Raw genomic sequence first — 22,281 nt, forward strand, 5'->3', positions numbered from 1 at the left:
AAATGAATGCGGTCTGAGTTCGTAACTGCTGCCTTTCCTTCTCCTGCCCAACGGTACGTTTCCAGACATACAGTCCTGCCACTTATAGTCGTCTTTTGTTATTCGAAAGGAATAGGTGAGAATTCTTATTCTTACGCGTCTCTAGGTTTAACCAAGAATGCTTGTGCTCTCTCTCTCTCTCTCTCTCTCTCTCTCTCTCTCTCTCTCTCTCTCTATATATATATATATATATATATATATATATATATATATATATATATATATATTTCATTCATTCATTCATCATCCAATCCTACATCGCCCTATGAGAAGCGTAGGAGTCCGGGGCTAGGCAATTTGGTCCAGACACTTAAGATGAGAATGTCCAGCCTCATTCGTCCCTGAGTGGCATTACGTGGGCAATACACCCCAACCACCCCTTGGATATAAACCTTCACCAGCTCAATCCGAGTGGAGCGCCGTAATTACTCACTAAGCCACCAGGCGCCAAAATTTGGTTATATGGTTACCACCCAGCGTAGTAAATGGTTTCCTGGTGTACAGGAAACGATTTGGCTTGTTACTCAGTGTAGAGACACCCACAGGCTGAAGGAAGAGGAAAGAATGAAGGAAAGAAAGACAGAAGAGGGAGTGTAAAGTCACCCGTAGGCAGAAGGACGAGGAAAGAATGAAAGAAAGAAAGAAGGAAAGAAGGATGGAGGAGAGGAAAGGGTATATACCCGAGAGCAGCACTACTCAGAGTGAGTGGATGGTGAGCGTCCCCACCTACCACAGATATATATATATATATATATATATATATATATAATATATATATAATATAATATATATATATATATATATATATATATATATATATATATACATATATATATATATATATATATATATATATATATATATATAATATATATATATATATATATATATATATATATATATATATATATATATATATATATATATATATATTAAATAACGGAACGGAGGAAGGAAAAACAAATGAATAAAAATAATAATAATTCATACACCAGATTACTGGTGTCCTCTGTTCATAAAATATCTGTAACAGTTAGACTTGAACAGCTGTAGATTGAAATTTAGAAGGAAACAACTCTGGGGAAGCGAGTTCCAGAGAGATGCAGTTCGGGGAATGAAAGAATTCTGATAGGCAGAAGTTCTGCAATATGGCTGAGTGACATTCCAGTCATGAGCGCTACCAGATGCCCGAGTAGTACGAGAGAAGGCATAGAGAGGTGGCACCATGGACGGAACTTCGTCTGACCATTTGCCAAAAAAATATCTGTAAAATAATGCAAGGGAGGCAACATTCCTTGTTACTTGCAGAGGAGGTAGTTTATTTGTAATGGCAGGGTTGTTAATAGTTCTAACAGCTTTGTTCTGAATTTTATCTAGTTGTTTTAATGCAACCTCTCCACATCCATTCCAAAAGGGTGAGCAATATTTAAGCTGAGAGCGCACATGACTCTTATAAATTATAGCTAACTCCTCATCAGCAAAGAAGTTACGGACTTTGTACAGTGACCCAAGTTTCTTTGAGGCGGTTTTAGCAAGTGATCTAACATGAGAGGTCCAGCTGAGGGCATTGTTAAGTGAGACACCAAGAATTTCAATACCTTTGGAGATGGGAATATTAGTAGCACTGAAGGTAATGTACGAATCTAGCAATATCTGTCTATTAGTAATTGTATATATTTAGTTTTACTAGCATTAAAAGAGACAAGGTTGTTTTGTCACCATTCACTGATCGTAGATAGGTCTTGATTTATGGAGATGGCTGTACTGAGTTGAGAGGTAGAGATATTAGACTTTGTAAATGGGTGTCTGAGTGTGAATGAACTATGTAGTGTTGAGTCATCTGCGTATGAATGGATGGGATTGTGGGTGACAGATAAGAGATCATTAATATGAACCAGGAACAGGGTTGGCGCCAGAACTGACCCCTGCAGCACGCCGGCGTTAATTGAATGGAAATTGGAATATATATAATCTACTTTTACTCTTATTTTCCTGTCACTAAGATATGAAGAAATCAAAGGAACAAAAGAGGTTAGTCCATAGCAAGGGAGTTTGGACAGCAGGGAACGATGCCATTCTCTTTTGAGAGCTTTAGAAATATCAAAAGCTACTGCATGAGTTTCTCCATGTAGATTGATGGATGGTATAAGTTAAGAGACTGAGTATGTCAATGGTGGATCTTTCTTGGCGAAAACCATAATGTCTATCACTAATTAAGTTGTTGGATTCAAGATGTTTAACAATGTGCTTATTAATCAAAGTTTCAAATACCTCACCAAGAGAAGATGTGAGAGCTATTGGTCTGTAATCAGAGGTGTCAGAGGAACTTCCTTTCTTCGGAATTGGGTGGATATTGGCTTCTTTCCATGAATTTAAGAGTAAAGAAGTATGTATGCATAGTCTGAATAATTTAGCTAGAACAGAGGCGAGTTCGTGGGAATACTTTTTCAAAACAATTGGCGGAATTCCATCTGGGCCTGGAGCTTTGTTGGTAGGTAAATTGTCTAGGATGGATTTTACGTATCTTTGTATTTCAAGCGGGGCAATTTCGGGAAATTCAAGTTCCAGTACTGGGACATTTTGGCTGGTATCGTCTATGGTAGAGTTCCTGGCAAATATACTGGCAAAAATATCTGCTTTCCCACGTGGGTCATTTGTAATGTCGCCATCTGAAGATTTTAGTGCGGGAATGGAAGATGACTTGTTAAAGTTATTATTGAAAGAAGTGTTGGCCAGAATACTCTATTGTCATTAGGGTTGTTACCTAGTTTTTATGCTTGCTTTTGAAGAAAGTTTGATTTAGCTAGATTTAATACAGCTTTTGCATGATTTCTAGCAATTTTAAATTGAGAGAGTGATTCAGATGTTTTTTATTTTGAGTAAGAGTTATATGCTAATGCTTTTGGGCTGTTGGTCTGGCATAGTTGCCATCAAACCATTTTGGAGAGTTCGATCTTTTAGTGAACTGTTGACTTGGTATGAATAAATCCATACCAGCTAGTATTAAGTCGCAAATGTGGGACTGGGTGGAACTGGGATCACTAGAGAAGAAAGACTGCCATGGAATGTCGGCAGGATGATTTCTAAATCCATCCCAGTTTGCCCTATCAAAGCGCCATCGGGTCACCCTGACAGGTTCAGAATGGGGAGGTGTGGGGGGGTTAACTAATGAGGCTTTGATCAGATTGTGGTCAGAGGATCCAAGTGGTGACAGTACCTCTATCCTGTATTGATCTGGATTATTTGTCAAGAATAAATCCAAGAGATGGGCATTATGGTCAGGATTATCAGGTATCCTGGTTGGTTGCTTTACCAGCTGGGTGAGATGAAATGGTTCTGCAAACAGCTCGCACTCTAGACCAGCGTCGTCAGTCCTGGCAGAATGCAATAACCATTCAACATGATGTATGTTAAAATCACCCAAAATGGTTATTTCGGTGCTAAATGCAAGGTTAAGGTTACTCAACTGTGTGGATATGGAATCAAATACACTGGGTTCCGAAGAAGCATTCGGGGAGCAATAAACTACACAAATATATTTGGTAATATTTTAACAATTTAGTTTATATAATGAGTAATCAAAATTGGATGAAGTGAAGTTTAAAATAGTGTCAACTGCATTTTGGGATTTGATATAACAACAAGTGCCGCCCTTGTTACGGAAGTTTGTAAGAAGATGGTAACCGGGAAAACAAAATGGGGATATATCGGTAGAGGGTGAGATTTGTGGTTCTGTGAGGAAAAGGGCCAAAGGGGATATGGACTGAAGGAAAAAATGAACTGAGTACAAATTTTTGGTAAGGCCGCGGATGTTGGTGAAGAATAAGGCCACACTTTCACTTCTCCACTGACGAGCATTAGCGGAAACAGCAACAGCCGCTTCCAACACAGTCGCTTGATGACGACCAGGAGGACCCTGTGCCTCCAGCCCTACCCTGCCGGTGGTGGCAATCCGAGGTACCAGCTCATTTGATAGTAACATTGCAGCGGCCATTACTAAGGAAAGTGAATAGAAGGTGTGATATGTTATGCTCATGTAGTGTGGTGTAGACAGTTGAAGATAGAAGTATTATGAGAGCATGCTACCCTACTCTCTGTGTAATTAAATGCACTGAAAATGTTCAGCAAAGGGAGATGGTCAGGATCAAGTCCTGAGGGCTGGTGAAACGGGAGGTCCAGCACTCTCTATCACCATCCACCTCTGGAGTACTGCCCTGTTCGACTGGTGCTACAGTCTACTCCTCTCACACACACACACACACACACACACACACACACACACACACACACACACATATATATATATATATATATATATATATATATATATATATATATATATATGGATTTGGAGAAAGCATATAACAGTGTGGATAGACAAGGATTGTGGAAATTATTTGCTGCCAGACGGGCACGTAGCACCCGTCTGGCAGCAAACTCTCATCCGTTTTCTGTCCAACTCTCTAATGCAAGAGTTAACCGTTACTCCCAGTCTTTCATTTATGCAACAGGTCAGCTCTGGAACTGTCTCCCTCTATCTGTATTTCCTGCTGCCTATGATCTCCAGTCTTTCAAGCGCAGTGTGTCCAGGCATCTCCAAATGATCGGATCTTGAATTTGGCTCTCTATTGTGTTTTGTTTTTCTCTTGGAGGGAACTGTTACTGCGGGCTCATGGCCTTTGGTTCCTTCTTCCTTGCATTAAAAAAAAAAAAAAAAAAAAAAAAAAAGATGGGAAGTTGTTGAATGCTGTGAAGAGTATGTATGATGGTGCTAAGGCTGCAGTGCGTGTGGATGGTGAACTTAGTGAATTTTTCTCTTTGAAGGTTGGGTTGAAACAGGGATGTGTCATGTCTCCATGGTTGTTCAATCTGTACATGGATGGGGTAATAAAAGAGGTACAAGGTAGGGCAGTGGATGTGGGAGTGGCTCTGGTTAGAGGGGGTAGTGTTTGGAAACTCCCTGTACTGTTGTTTGCAGATGATACTGTGTTGTTGAGTGAAGATGAAGGGGAGCTGCAAGGCTTGGTGGATGAGTTTGGGAGAGTGTGTAAGAAACGGACTCTAAAGGTGAATGTAGGGAAGAGTAAAGTGATGGTCTTTGAGAGAGCTGAAGTCAGTGAATGTACAGTGAGGTTCGATGAAGAGGAAATATGAAAAAAGTGAGTACATTTAAGTACTTGGGTAGTGTGATGAGTAAGGATGGAAGTTTGGAGGGTGAAGTGCTTGAAAGAGTACAACAGGGAAGAAAGGTTGTTGGTTCCTTGAAGGCAGTGATAAGAAACAGGGGAGTAAGCATGGAAGTGAAAAAGTTACTACATGACGGTATTGTGATACCAACTCTAACGTATGGAAGTGAAGCTTGGACGTTGTTGGAAGGACACAAGTCAAGAGTGAGAGCAGTGGAAATGAGTTATTTAAGAGGAGCCTGTGGAGTCACATTGAGAGACAGGCTGACAAATGAGGATATAAAGGAGCGTTGTGGTGTGGATGTGGGTGTGTAAGGAAGCATTAGGAAGAACACACTCAGGTGGTTTGGCCATGTGGAGAAGATGGAGGGTGAGAGACTGACGAGGAGAGTGTAAGTGACTGGAGTGAGGTGGAGGGGGGGAGAGGGAGGGGGAGACCGAGGATGAGATGGAGGGATGGGGTGGATAGGTATATGAGAGAGGGGTGTGTGAATTGGGAGGAGGGGAGTGAAATGGCGGGGGACAGAGCGACGTGGAGGCGATTTGTTTGTGGCAACCCCGTACGGGTTTGAGGTGTCTGGCAATAGATAGATGGATAGATGTATATACATATAAAATTCATCGTGATCGGAAATGTAAATTGGCTGCTACTACATTGCAGGGGGTCATGATGTGTGGATCCGATCGGAAAAATGTAATGACGTGCCGTCCCACATCTTTTAGACCTGCAGTGGCTTGGTGGGTTCGAGGGCCACGCAGATGAGGGGATTTTACGGTATGATGGTATTGCAACAAATTTAATCGAAGCTGACTTTGCCGCAATGACACTGAATATTGACCTTTCCCTGTAATTGACCAGTGACTGATTGTCCCCAAAACAGAATCTCTATTCCCTTGTTTTGACATGAATCATTCCCCAAATTTTTGTCTACAGTGGATAAAAGAATTGAATTCGTTCTTATCTAGCGACTTTTGATCGTTCGAGAGGAAAAAAAAAAACAGTAAAACAAAACCCCTCGTGATCTTCAACTCGACCACAAAGTTTGCTAAGTTTGAAAACATTCAGTAAAAGGTCAAGATCACAGGGAAAGATCACCTCGTCAGGCAAGAATCCGGGGATTCCACTGTGAGAACAATGAGTCAAAATTCAAAGTTACAGGAAAAGGTCAGGTTCCGATTCATGCATCTGTGTTTGAGTAACTAACTATAACAGCGTTGACCTTATTTAAATCAAATAACAACATAAATAACAGTCACAGCAGTAGTAACAACCACAGCAACAACAACAGTAACAACTAAAACAACATTAACAATAACAGCAACAACTTCAGGGTCAGTAGCGAGAGCACTAACAGGTTCAGCAGCGAAATCAACCATCCAGCTTTGGGGGACAGGGAAGGGGATGAAGGACGTTTGTTTAACCAAGCAATGAATCCACCCGGTAATATCGGTGCCACCCTGTGAAGGTATCTCTTTCCAGCACTACAGGCAAAGTAAGAGTCATTAATGATTAAATATAAAAGTAAAGTCATGGTGTTTGAGTGAAATGAAGTCACAGAATACACATTCAGGCTGGATGATGAGGTAAGTGATGATGGAAGTGCATTTAAGTACTTAGTTTAGTGAGTATGTAAAGAAGTTTAGAGAATGAAGTGTTTGAAAAAGTAAAGCAGAGTAAAAAGGCATCTGTTTCAGCGAAAGCGGCGATAACGAAAAGCGTGAAATCATAAAAGGTCTCTCCATAATAGCACTCTAAGGTACGAGAGCAAAACTGACCATGTTAGAAGGACGCAAGTCATGAGTGACCACAGTAGAAATGAGTTATCTGAGAGAAGTAGATATAGTTGCTTGGTGACACAGACAAATGAGGAAGTAAAGAAGCATTGTGGTATTGATGTGGATGTGACTGAAACTGTTAAGAAAATGCTAAATGATCTTAGATGATTTGGCCATATGGAGATAATGAGGAATGAGAGACTGATTAGAAGAGTGTATGTAATTTTGGAGGAGGGGCTGAGGGGGACTGGGAAATTATCCCATCACGTCCAGAGCTATTTCGCACCTCCGACACCCCCCAATCCCAAGCTGTTTTGGATTTTTTTTTTTTTTTGGCTAAAACCTCCGCTTTTGGTGAGAAACATCGAAAATTCATAGAGAAATCGCTCACCTGAGGTTTAAAATACTCGATACAGGTAGCAGTACCTCCTTACCTTACTGGGTTTTCTATCAGGCTGGCTCCAAAGAAAACGAGTTCTATGGGAGGGTAACTATTCCACACCACATATAAACGGTATTTATTTATTTATTTGGCACGAATTTATATGTAGTACAAGAGTATATTGGTTTTCAAACAGTAATATAGGCATTATAAGCATTGTTTCACTCACTAACTCATCAACATACCTGACCTTTTTTGGTAACATTACCTGATCATCATTTCTGACTGTTTCTTCCTCTAATGCTACGTAAACTTTGTCCTCCACATTGTCATCGATTGGGGAATCACTCTGGCCCAGAATGTGTTTATTGGCGAGGTCACTGGTAACAGGTGAATTGCTGAGACAATGGCATGTGGGGGGGGGGGAGGTTATCAGTGTAAGGCATTATCCCTGCCTGGCATCTTGCAGAGGAATAGAGGAAGGTGTCCCGTGTATACATACGAAAAATCACGCGCAAAAATTTAAAATTGTGCAAATTATGAACCTTGCAATTGCGCGACATACCATTACATCGACGGGACTATTCATTCATTCATTCATTGCCAGACGCCATGTATCCCAGACGGGGTGGCCAAGGGCTTAGAGTTAATTGTTTTACAGGGAGGGGCACTAATCCTCCACCAACCCCACTTGACAAGTAGGGATGCCAACAGCATCTGGTGTTCCCAGGCAGTCACCCATCCAAGTACTAACCAGACCCAACGTTGCTTAACTTCGCTGATCAGACGGGAAGCTGTGTACTCAACGTGGTATGACGGGACTAGCTGTGACAAAATGTTGCAATGTACCCATACGTCGATGGGATGCCTCGGGTTGAGGATGAGAGGAGGGAAGGAGTGGAGAGATATGTGGGAGGGGGGATGTGAGTTGGGGGGAGGGCAGCCAAATGGCAGAGGACAGGGCGACATGGAGGCGATTTGTTTGTTGTCACCTTTTACAGAACTAAAACGTCCGGCTAAATACAGGCAGATAGATGAACAAGAAAGCGATGAATAATATAAAAACAATCATATAGATAAATGCAACTGCATTATTCTAGAATAACTTCTACATATGCAAAAATCTTTTCAAGAAATTAGTAAATCAACAATAACGAAAAAAAACAAAGACAATAATAAATGCAGTCGCATTGCGAAGGAAAGAGGTTCCCACCTTGAAGGGAATTTTATGTCAAAATGGGTCATGAGGTAATCTTAAGTATCTGGAGGCAGAGGAGACAGAGTTTCATAATTGATTTCCAAAAGCTACATTTGTTGGAAGTTATTGTTCTGCCAAATTTCTCTTGTTGAGCATTCCTGAGGTCAGTGTAATATCAGTTCCTGAAACGCTAAAAGAATCGTTTGACAAAGTCATTCCTGGAGAGAGGAACTTTACCGAGATGTTGGTGAGGATATGAGGTTTCTGTACCTTGTCATGGAAACAGGCATTTATAAAATGCTGAACGTTTTACCAACATAATCAGTTTCACATGGAAGATGACCTCTGTTATGCTGCATACTCTTACTGTTTTGAGTGTTCTTTCTCGTGCATCCACTGCATCCTTAGTTTAAATCACCCGAACTGTTTAAAAATCATATCAATCATACTCATTCCAGCTACGATACACTGAATGGTAATTCAAAAGGAGCTGTTGATGGGGTCCATACATTCTTTTCGAATACTGCCTAGACGGACCATAGCATGAAAATGGTGTGGAACCACTGATTGAGAACATCTACACGTGAAACAGTCAGAACAAAGCACAGAAGACAAAAACTACCAATATGGGACTCAACAACTAGGAACAAAAACAGAGAGAATGTAACAACATAATATGGAACAATTAAAAGTGCAACAGTCGTAGCAACGAAACCATAAAACACAAAAAGCTTTTCACGTTTGCGTCTTCTATAGTGTTTTGTTCAACCCAACACAAAGTCATTCTGTTCGCCCGAGTTAGTATAAGAACCTAAGAGTTTTAATTAGGATACCATTAACTTTTCCATGGTCAAGGCAATTCCTGTATAATCTTCCGCATAACGCCATACAAAAATCAGCCTGCGTGTATTACAGGAGTCTGACATAGTTATTAATATATATATATATATATATATATATATATATATATATATATATATATATATATATATATATATATATATATATATATATATAAAGGAATAATAAGAGTAATATAAGAAATGCTATCTTCGAGAAGAAAAAGAAGTGCAAATAATCATACGAATGGAATATTAACCTAAAAAATATAATTAGCAGAAACGATCCGACACAAAGGATAATACTGATAGTATCACAGTACAATAAAAGTGGAATAATAGCATAAAATACAATATTTTAACAACACATACAGAAGCGGCAAAAGCAGCCACAGCACAGATCAAGTCGGAGAAGAGGCAGAATCTGAAAACAGTGTAAAATCTTCATAAACTGCAACGATCAGAACAGAAACGTGGGAGAGAGAGGTGGGGAGAGAGGAGAGGGGAGGAGGAGGAATAAGAGGGGAGAGGGGATGAGGAAAATAAAAGAAAGAGAAAAGAAAGACGAATAAATGGGGAAGGGGAGAGGTGAGGTAAGAGAGGCGAGAGGGGACAAGGAATGGGAGTTGGGAAAAAGAAGGAAGGGAAGTCAGAGTGAGGAGGGAGAGAGGGGAGAGGGAAGAATACATGGGAGAGATGATGTCCTAAAGAAAGGGAATGGAGGGACAGGAAAAGGAGGAAAGGGAGAGGAAGAAGGAGGGGAGGGGAGAGAGGAAGAAAATTAGGAGTAGGGAGGGGAGTGAGTAAGAGGAAAAACCAAAAGGATCACTCACAGAATGCAACACACGCGTCCACGAAATGGTTCAAGAGCCGAACATTTGACTTCGTTCTATGTCCTTGGCCTCTGACTGATTGTTATCAAGCTCGAATTGCTTCATTTTTGTGTGGCTCTACACCCTTCCATCAAATTTGGTCCAAACCAGGGTTGACCTTGTCCTTTGACCATCACATCTCAACTTTTCCTGTGACATAGATTTTTCACTAAATATATGAAAATGAAATTCCTTTGTCCTTGCCTTACCCTGAACCCATTCACAAAGTTTTATCTAAATCGGATGATAATGGTTGACCTTGAAATGTGATCTTGACCTCTGACCTATTGTACTTAAAACAACATGCTACCCCTTTGTGGGATCTCCAACCGTTCAACCGAACTTATTCCAGATCAGATCAGAACTGATTTAAAAGTATATTCACACACGGACACACGGGTCGAACGTCTACCTCGCCTTGTGATGATTCATTGGTCTTATAATTCACTCCTTTCAATCTTGCCTGACCCTCAATTTGGTCTAAACTGCAAAATAACTGTCTAAGCAGGCTAAGCCAAATTATGACCTAGTCTTTTGACTTTGACCTAAAATTCATTGCTCTGAAAGAAATAGGTCAACCCACTGTTTGACCTTCAACCCTTCCTCCCTGTTTGGCCAAAATGGGATAGTAACTACGAGTATTTGTGCTGAAACAAACACACACACACACACACACACACACACACACACACTTACACACACACACACACACACACACACACACACACACACACACACACACACACACACACACACACACACACCGATCAAAACATAACACCCGTATTCTCTTAGCGAAAGCGGGTATAATAATAAAAGGAAGTAAGGACGGGAGGGTCGAGGCCGGGATGAAAACACGAGAGAGAAATTGGTGGTATGAGGACTCTAAAAATGGTGGTGGTCGTGGGGGGAGGGGAAGAGAAGGGAAAGAAAGAAAACAGAGGAAGGGGAAAAAATGGAGAATGGTTGGCGGATTGATTAAAAATTCTTGGCGACGCAGCAGCATACATCATATACGTCGGGAAGAATCAGAGAGGTAAAGGAGAGAGAAAGAGAGGGGGGAATGACGAAGAGGCATGGGGAGAAACTAAGGAGCGAGTGAGGGGGGGAAGGGAAATAGAAAAAGATGAGAGGGGAGGAAGGAAAGGAGGGAAGGATTGCAGAGGGATGGAGAGAGAAGTAGGGAAACAAGTGGGGAGTAAGTATGAGAGAGAGAGAGAGGGGGGGGGCGGAGGCAAAGAGATCTGTTAAAGAAAAAAAATAGTGAAATTATAATCTGAATGAGTGCAAAAATTATATACAAAAAATCTCTCATGTGTTGTTGGAAAGATATTCAAAAAAAAAATTATTTGAAAGGGTCTATTAGAATGACTGGTGATGTAAGGAAGAACTGGCTTTAAGAGTGGCAGGGATGTGTAGATCAAATAGTTGCAACGAGACACAAAGTGGAGACGGCCTGTGAGAACGGCTATAAGGTCTTTCTTAAAGCTACGGATTTGAAAAATGAGTACAATAAGGTAAAAAGAGAAGGACTATGGAAAGTACTGCATACGTATGGTGTAGATGGTTAACCGCTTCACAATTCCTGTCTGCTCACAAAGTTGGTTTCCTTCCATATTTATTTGTTAGAATATTCATTAAGAGCTTTCACGATGGTGGTGAACCATGGATTAAGGTAGGTGTGCATCTACTCGTATGTGAATGCTTCAAGATCAGTGCTGGTGTGTAAAAAGGTTGTGTGATAACCCCATGGTTCATCATCATCATCATCATCATCATCAGGCATTGCAGGACTATTGCTAAACAAAAGCCTCCCCTATTCTTCTCCATGAATTCCTTGACTGATCCAGTCTCTATTAGGTGTTGTCCTGCAAACTTCTCTATCTCATCTCTCCACCTCCTGTCTGGCCTTTTTCTGCTAAGTTTGCAATCTCTTAGAGTCCAGTCAGGCGGAATCTTGCTCCATCGGTAATCCCTTGTTCTTGTTATGTGACCTGCCCACCTCCATTTATTTTCTTTTATAGCTTCTATACTGTTCTTTTCTTTACTCTGTTCTCTCATCCAAATTGAACTCTTCCTGTCTGTCAAAGATATTCCCAATATAGACTTCCATTGTTCTCTGAGAACACATTACGTACTTTCCATGGATTTGTCAGTTTCCAGGTCTCACAACCGTATGTCATAACTGGAGTTATACATTCATTACATTTCCTTATATACTGGCAAGCTTCTTTTCATGGTGTCTCTATGTTTACGAAAAGCTTTCCATCCAATATGTAATGCGTCTTTTTAGTATGATTCATGGTTTCCTTAGTTTATGTATTGGCTCAAGAAATTGTAGGCTACTCATCAACTTCTTCAAAAATATCTTCACATATTCTGATGACGCCCTTTGGTGTATTTGGATTAAACATTAGTTATACCCCTGTTCATCTTTAGCCCTTCTTTGAAACTTTCTCTGTTTAGGCCATTTAACATTTCTTGCAATGTCTATACTGTTTCTGAGATTAGGAAAATTCCATCTGGATATCTTAAAAGATTTAAGTTATCTCCATCTCTATATATTCCTTTGTTCTCTATTCAAGCTTTCTGAAAATGTTTTCAGTGCATGCTGTAAATAATTAAGTTGAAACTGTATCACCGTGAGACACCCCTTTCTCAATATTATTTTTGCTGAGACTTTATGTGGCTCCATTGTAGCAGGTCTTTCTTTGGATATGTTTTCGAGCAGTTTTACAATGCTCTCGTTTATTCCTTGTTCTTCCAATGAAATTATAATTGCTTAGTGCTCCACTGAGACAAAAACCTTTTCGTAATCACAAAATCTAAGCACAATGGTTCATTATATTCTGCGGTTTTCTCAATTAGCCGATTCATTGTGTGCAGATGATCACCGCTTCACAATTCCTGTCTGCTCACAAAGTTGATTTCTTTCCATATTTATAGTTAGCCTATTCATAACCAATTTTGTGGAATATTTGTAAATAACTGATAAACATGCTAATAGGCCAATAGTTAATATGATCTTTCTAGCACCTTTCTTGTAAACATAATAACCATTGGACTACACCATGTTTTGGGAATATTCTTCTTTATTGTACTCTGTACCCATACGCCCAGTAGGCTTACACTGGCCTGTTGGTTTGGCGACATCCGACTAATCTTCCCCATTTTGTTCTATCCTGGCACTGCTGTTCTGCTTGCCTCTTCCACACTGACCCAAATCTTTATAATAAATATCTCACTCCACGTATTTGCAAGGCCTTCTGCATGGCCTTCTTCTAATCCATAAAATATTTGACATAATGTTCCGGTCCTCTTCTCTTTACATGTCCGTACCATCTTAGCTGCTTACGTTCTGTTGTTAAAATAAGAGGATCAACCCCCAACGTCCCTCCGATGTTCACGTTTCTCATACGATCTCATTTAGTCACTTCCATTATCAGTCTCAACACCCTTACTTCCGCAGCTTGAGATTTCCTCTTCAAACGCTATATAAGTATCCACTCTTCGATTCCATATAGGAGTATTGGTCGCAGTATTGTAGCATATATGCGAATCTTTACCTTTCCTGATATAAGTTATCTCTCATTAATGGGTTTAAAAAGCCAACATTCTTGCTATATTTCGCTATTCTGCTGTTTATGTCATCCTCAGTGCTGTTGCTGAAAGTCAATTTGCTGCCAAGGTATTAAAAGTTATCTGTTAGTGTTAGACTAATGTCATCAATCTGAAGATCTTCCTCAGCCTGTCGCCCGCCCATCACATTTTGATGCATTCATCTTTCATCCGTATCCGGAAAATGCTTCCACCCACCAATCCATCACCTGTGTAAACTGCTGCCTACTTCTCTTCCTCTGAACAACATCATCTGCCTAAGCGAAACAGTATGTTTCGCCTTCGACCTTAGGTGCATCTCTCATTACTTTGTCCATATAGACAAAAAAACAATACTGGTGACAACACGCTACCCTCCATCACTCCCATCCCTATGCTGAATGTTGTAGTTCCCCCACTCACATAGCCATTCTACTCATCAGATGTACTCATAACAGCTCTTAACAACGCTTCTCTAACTCCATACTCCTAAAGTATTTTCTATATTTTATTTCTTGGTACACGGATCAAAGCCTTTTCAAGCTTGATAAAGCATACTTGCTGTTGTGTATCATATCCCAATGATTATTATAGCATCAACCTTATAAATGAAATTTGGTCCATTGTGCCTCGCACTGGCCTAAAAGAACACTGCTCGTGAGAAATTAAGTCTTCAATACAGTTTCTCACTCATTTTTCTGATATTCATTCATATATTTTGCTTACATGAATCATTTGCGATATACCTCAGTAATTCTTGCAGTTAGGTGGATCTCCTTATTTTTTTAAAATTGGATACACTTTTTATTCATTCGAATCCTTGGGGATTTAGTTTTCACTATATGCTATACTGAACAGTCGACATAGAAGCGCGATCACCAGCATGCCTCCAGCTTTGAGAGTTTCTACCAGTAAGTCGTCAGGTCCACTTGATTTGTTGTTCTTCATGCTAATCATTGCATCTTGAACTTCGTCAATGGTAGGTGGGCTATCGTCAGTAATATCATGCAGCGGAATCTCCTGAATATGCTTATAATCTCCTTGAAATTAGCCCATCCGTCCTCAACAGCTTCAAATTCTAGGTCTTGTAGCTGTTCGCAGCTTCGTTGAATGGGTGCTTCATGACCTTGACATTATCCGTGTCCACTCTGGTTCTTTTTTCATTGCTTAGTTATGGAGGGCTATGTAATTTAAATTTTCTTCCTGGAGGTCTGTGGTCTGACTCAAAAGATATTAATGGTATTACCTTCACATCTGTCAACAAAGATTTCCAGCTACTTGAAATGAAATCAATTTGCTGCTTTTGATCATATTCTTCTGTTTTGTTGTTATATGTGTACCATGTAAAAATAAGTGAATGTCTATGCTTAAAATATATGTTTAGAATGACCATATTGGTTTTTCTACAAAAAAATCAATGAGCATGTCTCCTTCCAGATTCTTCAGCCCCACACAAAAAGAGTCCACCACATCCTCAACAGTCTCAGCACCAATACGGGCATTCAAGTCCCCCTTAATGATCTTTTCACTTTCAGCTGACTACATGTGACATGTTCTTTTAGTCATTATAAAAATCCTCTTTCTCATTCACCCTTGCTCTGGTGCACACACCTATGTAAATGAAGTTCTTAATCCATTCATATTCAACGTCACAGCCACTACTCCTCCGCTGGTATAATTCACTCCCTCTATATATATTACTAAGTATGGCTCAAAGATTATTGCTACTCCATTTGATATAGACTCATCTTCTACGGAATACACCAACTCAATATCATTGTGTAGGATTTGCCGACGACAGCCTCTTTGCCTTTCCGCCAGTCCTATGATCATTATGTTCTTTTCCGTCAGCAGTTGAACATCTTCTTGTTTCCCTGTTAGGGTTCCAATACTGATCATTTAGAAGTAGATAAATCCGATTTTATTATTTATAGTTCGTGTACAGATTTCAGACCGTCACAGAGAGACCAGTCTGTTATTCTCTCTGCGTTCGGTTTGAGCAATTGAATAATATTTATTTCCACCGACTTGCTAGGCCTGTCTTGTACGGGGAGGATCGACTCTGCTAATCAGTGCTTTCCAAACACCGTTCCTCAAAAGTTGCAAATTTGCTGATATCAATCCGAACATTGGTCTTTGGCTGGGGTAAGTTCCCATTCCTGTACAGGGTTACACAGACTCTTAACTTGGTGGTATATCAGACCCCAGTGCCGTAAGATATTCTCCTTTACACACTGGGTAAATAAGTAGGAGGGCGGGTTTTGAATTTCTACTCTTGCTTCCGACAGTAAATCCGCTACTATTCCATGTTCTCCTTGGGGATTTTCCACTTTTGATACTTACAGAAGAAAAGTTTACTTCGTCTGGTGTTACGTCTGGTATTTCACTTGTGTCAGCTGAAATCAGCTGTTGGTACTATTGTCTTTGATGCAGACAGTCCTTTGTAAATTTTTCAGCTCTCTTCATCATCTCTCTGCACTTCGTGGTTTCACCATTTTTGTCTTTCAGTGACTAAATTTGTTGCTTTCTTTGTGCTATTTCGCTTCCAACCTATTTCAGATTACTTCAGTTTTTGATGGTTTCTTTGATCTGATCCATGTTTCTCTATCGTTTTTCTTCTCTGTCTCTTTGTAATAAACTTACCTACTCGTAATTCTACTTGTTCTGTTTCATTTTTCTTCGTTTACACATTCGTATCCTTGCTTCTTTTCATGAGCTCGAATTGTTTTTTTAAATACTTGTTGCCCTAGTTGTATTAGCTCTCCCTACTACTTTTGCAGAATCCCTTCACACTATTGGGTATTTACTCAATCGTTCAACTCATCAGTGTCACACTCGGTACAAGTTAGAGCATGAAAGCCTTTTTTTTTTTTTTTTTTCTTTTTTAATGAAATTGTTTTTTCTCGTATTATTTTATTTGGCATATATACCTATATGTATGTATGTATGTATGTATCTCTCTCTCTCTCTCTCTCTCACTCTCTCTCTCTCTCTCTCTCTCTCTCTCTATCTATCTATCTATCTATCTCTCAATATATATATATATATATATATATATATATATATATATACTGTATATATTAAGAGGATGGATGATATGAGAGGTAAGAAACGTGCGTAATGAATATACTCATCGAGGTACTATCTCTGTTATGATCCTCTGACCACAACCTCATCAAGGTTCCATTCGTCAGTCGCCCCAACCCTCACCGTTCTGAACCAGTCAGGGTGACCATATGGCGCTTTCTTGCTGCGGACTGGGTTGGATTTAAAAATTTTCTAGCTGATACTCCATGGCATTCTCTCTTCTCCACTCATTTTAGTTATATCCAAGTTCCACACAGGACTGGAGCACTGGTATTAGCGTGGGTGTTTTTTCTATACGTCGGCGGATCTCATGGTAGATCAGTAGAGTCTAATTTAAAGAAAATCGGATTCTCAATCTGTTACTTAACCCAGCCAGAATTCGAATCCGCATCCGTTGGGACAGCAGGCCACGTCTCTTCCGTCTCAGCTACCGCCTCTCTCGTGTGATATAGAAGGACGTTATATTTGAACTAATGTCCCCGACTGCACCATCGTGTCCCTGTTTGCCCAACAGTACAGCCAGGTACCTTGATGTAAATTCGTTGTTGCGTATCGTAATCTATGGGGCAATTATAACATAGCAAAATCTGACTGTCCATCTTACTGACCCTCGTCTTCGCAACGGACAATAATCCAACACCTTCTTTTACTCCACCAGCTTGAAATGCTCTAAATGCCCTTGCATAGTACTGCACGAGGACTCGCAATCCCAATGCATGAAGTGGGCAATCAGTGACTAAGACGGTGGCATGTAAGTGAGAAATGTGGAGTACAATAACCACATCTGTTAGCGTGTCATGCTGACGAAGAACGTCGTGCCTCAGGGAACTAACTGACTAGTTTTATAGTATATATTTATGGTAAGATGGATTTTTAAAAGTTATTTCTGTAATTGGCAAAATTACATGTTAAGATTATATATGGTTTTATGTGTGTGTATGAAACGTGAATTATGGGAGTTTTTCCAGTATACAGTTGGAACCAGAAGTCGTAGCTGATGAGTGATGTGAATGAAGGAATGTCAGATGGTGCTATCTCCTGGCGAGGATGAAAGAACGTGAGAGGCAACGTCTCAGCAGGGTGTGTTTGTAGGGTGTGAATGGATAATCTTTCCTGTGTCGACTCAAGAATAAACAACAGCGACTACCAAGCTTTTAATAAATCACCAACATACAAAAGAGTGAGACTACCAAGTGGTGATAGCGGTTGTACACCCGTTCCACTGTTACATAGAAGCAACTGTTTCTGCTCTGCCAGTTCGGGCTCTCTGGTGAAGGGACACGTAGCTCAATCTCCAGTTCTGATGCCTCTACTACCTTGTCCGCAGAAAAGAGAAAGCCAACAGTTCAAACTGATTCTTCATCATCCCATTCAGTTGTTTTTTATTAAGTCTGTTAAGAAATTGTAGGTGGCCAAATAACAAATAAAAAACATCCGCCCGTATATTTTCCTGATTATTCTCAGCTTCAAGGTAAGTCCAGTGAGAATTTTCAAAGAAAGTTTGGACATAAGGCATCGACGTAGTCGCAGCTGCAGCCGTGTCACGAAAAGTGTCTCATCAAGTGTCATATTTGCATTCTGTTTCATATCTGACACAAGGCAACTAAACCAATTACTTCACCCGCTTTTGAATGACGACAGAAATAGCACAAAAATGCCTTACAGAAGGCATCGTATACTGGGTACAGACCACTGGGATTTGTACTCGTGTTACAACCAAGTGACCTTTATTTATCTAATCAATTCTTTAGATAGGCAACTTTACTCTCCAGTGTACACATATATATATATATATATATATATATATATATATATATATATATATATATATATATATATATGTGTGTGTGTGTGTGTGTGTGTGTGTGTGTGTTTGTAAATGTGTGTGTGTGTATTTATGTATATCTATCTTTCTATCTACCTATCTATCTACCTACCTATCTATCTATATATACTGTATATATAAATGTGTGTGTGTGTATTTATGTATATCTATCTATCTATCTATCTATCTTTCTACATCTATCTGTCTGTCTATCTATCTATCTATCTACCTATCTATCTATATATATGTATATATATAAGCCTGTTCCAAACATCATTGTCGATATTGCACAAAAAGTCAAATGAAGAAATTCTGGGATCTTCTCCCATGAAATCCAAACATGATGTGTCATCCGGAATGATATTTAATAGCAGAGGAGGAGTGGCATTTGGCTGCTGTGTGGGAAGTACAGTAGAATGAAGAAAGGAAAAAGGTTATCAGCATAATGTTATATTCTCTTTTATCGTTAGGTGGGAGTAGGACATCCATGTTCGCGAGCCAAGGATTGTAATAATATACATTTTTAGAGATGTGGATAGTTTGTTATCAGTTCCGTTATTGAAAGTGTTGCATGTTGCGCTTCTACAAGATGGTATGTTTATGTGCGAGATGTGAGTTTTGGGACGATATTTTTTTCTGTTCAGAGTTACAACCAGACCATGTAGTTGATGAATAAAGTGAAAGATGGACTGTCAGATGCTGCTCTCTCTAAGCTAGGCTGAGAGAGAGAGAGAGAGATTCAGAACGGTGTCTGTAGAAGTAGGGTGTCACTGGATAATTTGTCTGAGAATGGTCCTACGTCAACTCCGGAATGAATAAGGGACACTACCACGCCTTTACCTCATCCCAACGTGCAGAACAGTGAAAGTAGCCCAAGCCTAAGCCAATGGTCAACATGTATAATAATACAAAAATGAACGTTTGGAATACCATACAATGTGTCAATTAATACATTACACTATGGGATCGTCAATTCCGTGCTCATCAGGAACTTGTTCCTTTGTCTCTCTCTCACCCAAGTCGCACACCTTTGGATAAGAAATTTGGATCCCACAGAGTTCTAGTTGCCAGCTAATACTGGAATATAATTATATATTCCAAAGACTGGACGCAATGTCCATAAAATGCTTACGTATAATGGAGTTTTTTTTTCTTTTATATTTTTTGGAGAGACAATTGCATTCAGTTGCAAAAGACACCTGCGGAAATAATTGTTTTTACGTTCTTCCTATCAATAACACATACTGCCATATTACAGCTCGTCTACTTCATTTCAGATCTCCCACTTTCTCTTTACATCTATATCCTAGAATTCTTTATCAAAATATAATGACAAATTTACCTGAACCTATAACTCCGTTTCTGGTGACATGACAGCATCCGGAATCAAAGTACAGGCAATTGATAATTTGATTTTTTCCTCAGATATCACGGAATGTCTTCGCTTCCCAGCTGTCAGATCTCTCTCTCTCTCTCTCTCTCTCTCTCTCTCTCTCTCTCTCTCTCAGTATCACTTTCAGATAATGCATGATACAGTCCTGTCTGACTGATCTTGATTTCTCATTATACATGCCCTCCCACTACAAGTGCTATATTTTTATACATACATACAAGCTATGAAAATCCTTTGGTAATTTATCGCTTCCTCCTTATTCTCTTTTTATCTGCTGCCCTGTCTGATTATCCATCACCATAATCTTTTTGTCTATATAGTACGGTTACGAAACCGTTGTGTAAAATTTTTAAGACCAAAGAGACATATTACCACTCTTGTAAAATCTGCTTCCAAAAGATTGGGTGTGCTAAGCCTGCAGCTCTTCTCAACAGCGTGGAGTCAAAGGATTTTTGTCTCATTAACTTTCCTCCTCTTACTGGCTCCCTTCAACCTCTGTTTCCTCGCACCACTGTTGCATCTTTATCTCTTCTCTATCGGTGCTTCAATGGTCACTGCTCCTCTGAACTATCTGCTTGCATCCCTCCACCACAACGGCGGGCATGTAGCACCCGTCTAGCAACAAACTCTCATCCCTTCTCTGTCCAACTCCCTAATGCAAGATTTAACTATTACTCCCACTCCTTCATGTATGCAACAGGTCAACTCTGGAACTGGCTCTCTCTGTCTGTATTTCCTGCTTCCTATGATCTCCAGTCTTTCAAACGCAGTCTGTCCAGGCATCTCGAAATGAATGGATCTTGAATTTGGCTCTCTGTTGTCTTGTTATTTTTGTTTTCTCGGAGGGAGCAGTTTTTTTTTTATGCGAGGAAGAAGGAACCAAAGGCCAGGAGCTCTCAATTATTGTTCCTTCCAAGAGAAAAACAAAATACAAAAGAGAGCCAAATTCAAGAACTGATCATTTCGAGATGCCTGGACACACTGCGTTTGAAAGACCGGAAATCATAGGAAGCAGGGAATACACACAGAGGAAGATGGATCCAGATTTGACCCGTTGCATAAATGAAGGACTGGGAGTACGGTAACGGTTAACTCTTGCATTAGAGAGTTGGACAGAAAAGGGATGAGAGTTGGCTGCTAGATGGGTGCTACACGCCCGTCATAGAAGGTGGAGGAATGCATGCAGACAGTTCAGAGAAGCAGTGACCATTAAAGTAGCCATAGAAAAGAGATAAAGATGCAACAGTGCGACGAAGAGACAGAGGTTGAAGGACGTCAGTAAAAGGAGGAGAGTTGATAAGACGAAAAGCCTTTGCCTCCACCATATCGAGAAGAGCTGTATGTGGGGAGCCTCCCAACACATGAGAGTTGTACTCCAAACAGGGGGGGATAAAACCCCTGTATGGAGTCAACAATTGTCCAGGGGTAATGAAGGAACGGAGTCGGCTTAACACACCTAATCTCTTGGAAACAGATTTGACAAGAGATGTAATATGATCTTTCCAAGATAAGTCCCGAGTAAATGAAACCCTAAGCATGTTCAAGGATGATGCAGGATTAAGCTGAGTATTATTAAACATTAGTGGGTATACCTGTGGATGATTTTGTGGGGTTGATAGGTGTAAAAACTGAGTGTTTGATGCATTAAAAATAACCACATTATTTTTCCCCAGTCAGAGATACGAGCCAAGTCAGACATTAGGTGTGCCATAGCCTCATCCCTTGTTTGATGGAGTAACTGCTGAGATGGACGTTGCGGGAACCGAATGGAAAGGTGAAGGGTGGAGTCATCAGTGTATGAGTGGATAGGGTTAGATGTACAGCTTAGAAGGTCATTGATGAATCAATGGAAGAGATGAAGAGAGAACCTGTATTTTACACAGGAAAAATCATCAGAGAAATTACCAATATGCCGGGAATCGAGCCAGGGACTCTCAGGTGAGAGCCAGGCAGCATACCACTACACCACGACCAGGTAAAAGTTAACTCTCGTTGTCACAATCTTGTAACCAAGGTCCCTCCTTCATTCTGACTTGCCGTAAGTGCTTGGGATAGATTAAAAGCATCTACTTGCCCGAGTGCCAGGG

At 40.1% G+C, this 22,281-nt stretch overlaps 1 protein-coding gene and 1 pseudogene across 1 annotated transcript in view; both read right to left on the bottom strand.

Moving 5' to 3' along the window:
• The window catches only part of LOC145411964 (putative neural-cadherin 2), a 452,962-nt gene that overhangs the window by 300,172 nt on the left and 130,509 nt on the right, over positions 1-22,281 (bottom strand). The gene's annotated exons all lie outside the window — the stretch shown is intronic.
• LOC145412030 (5S ribosomal RNA) lies at positions 8,089-8,209 on the bottom strand (annotated as a pseudogene).

This window comes from Coenobita brevimanus, chromosome 91 (genome assembly GCF_032717465.1).
Source record: "Coenobita brevimanus isolate Jiangsu-jjx chromosome 91, ASM3271746v2, whole genome shotgun sequence".
NCBI classification, from domain to species: Eukaryota; Metazoa; Arthropoda; class Malacostraca; order Decapoda; family Coenobitidae; genus Coenobita; species Coenobita brevimanus.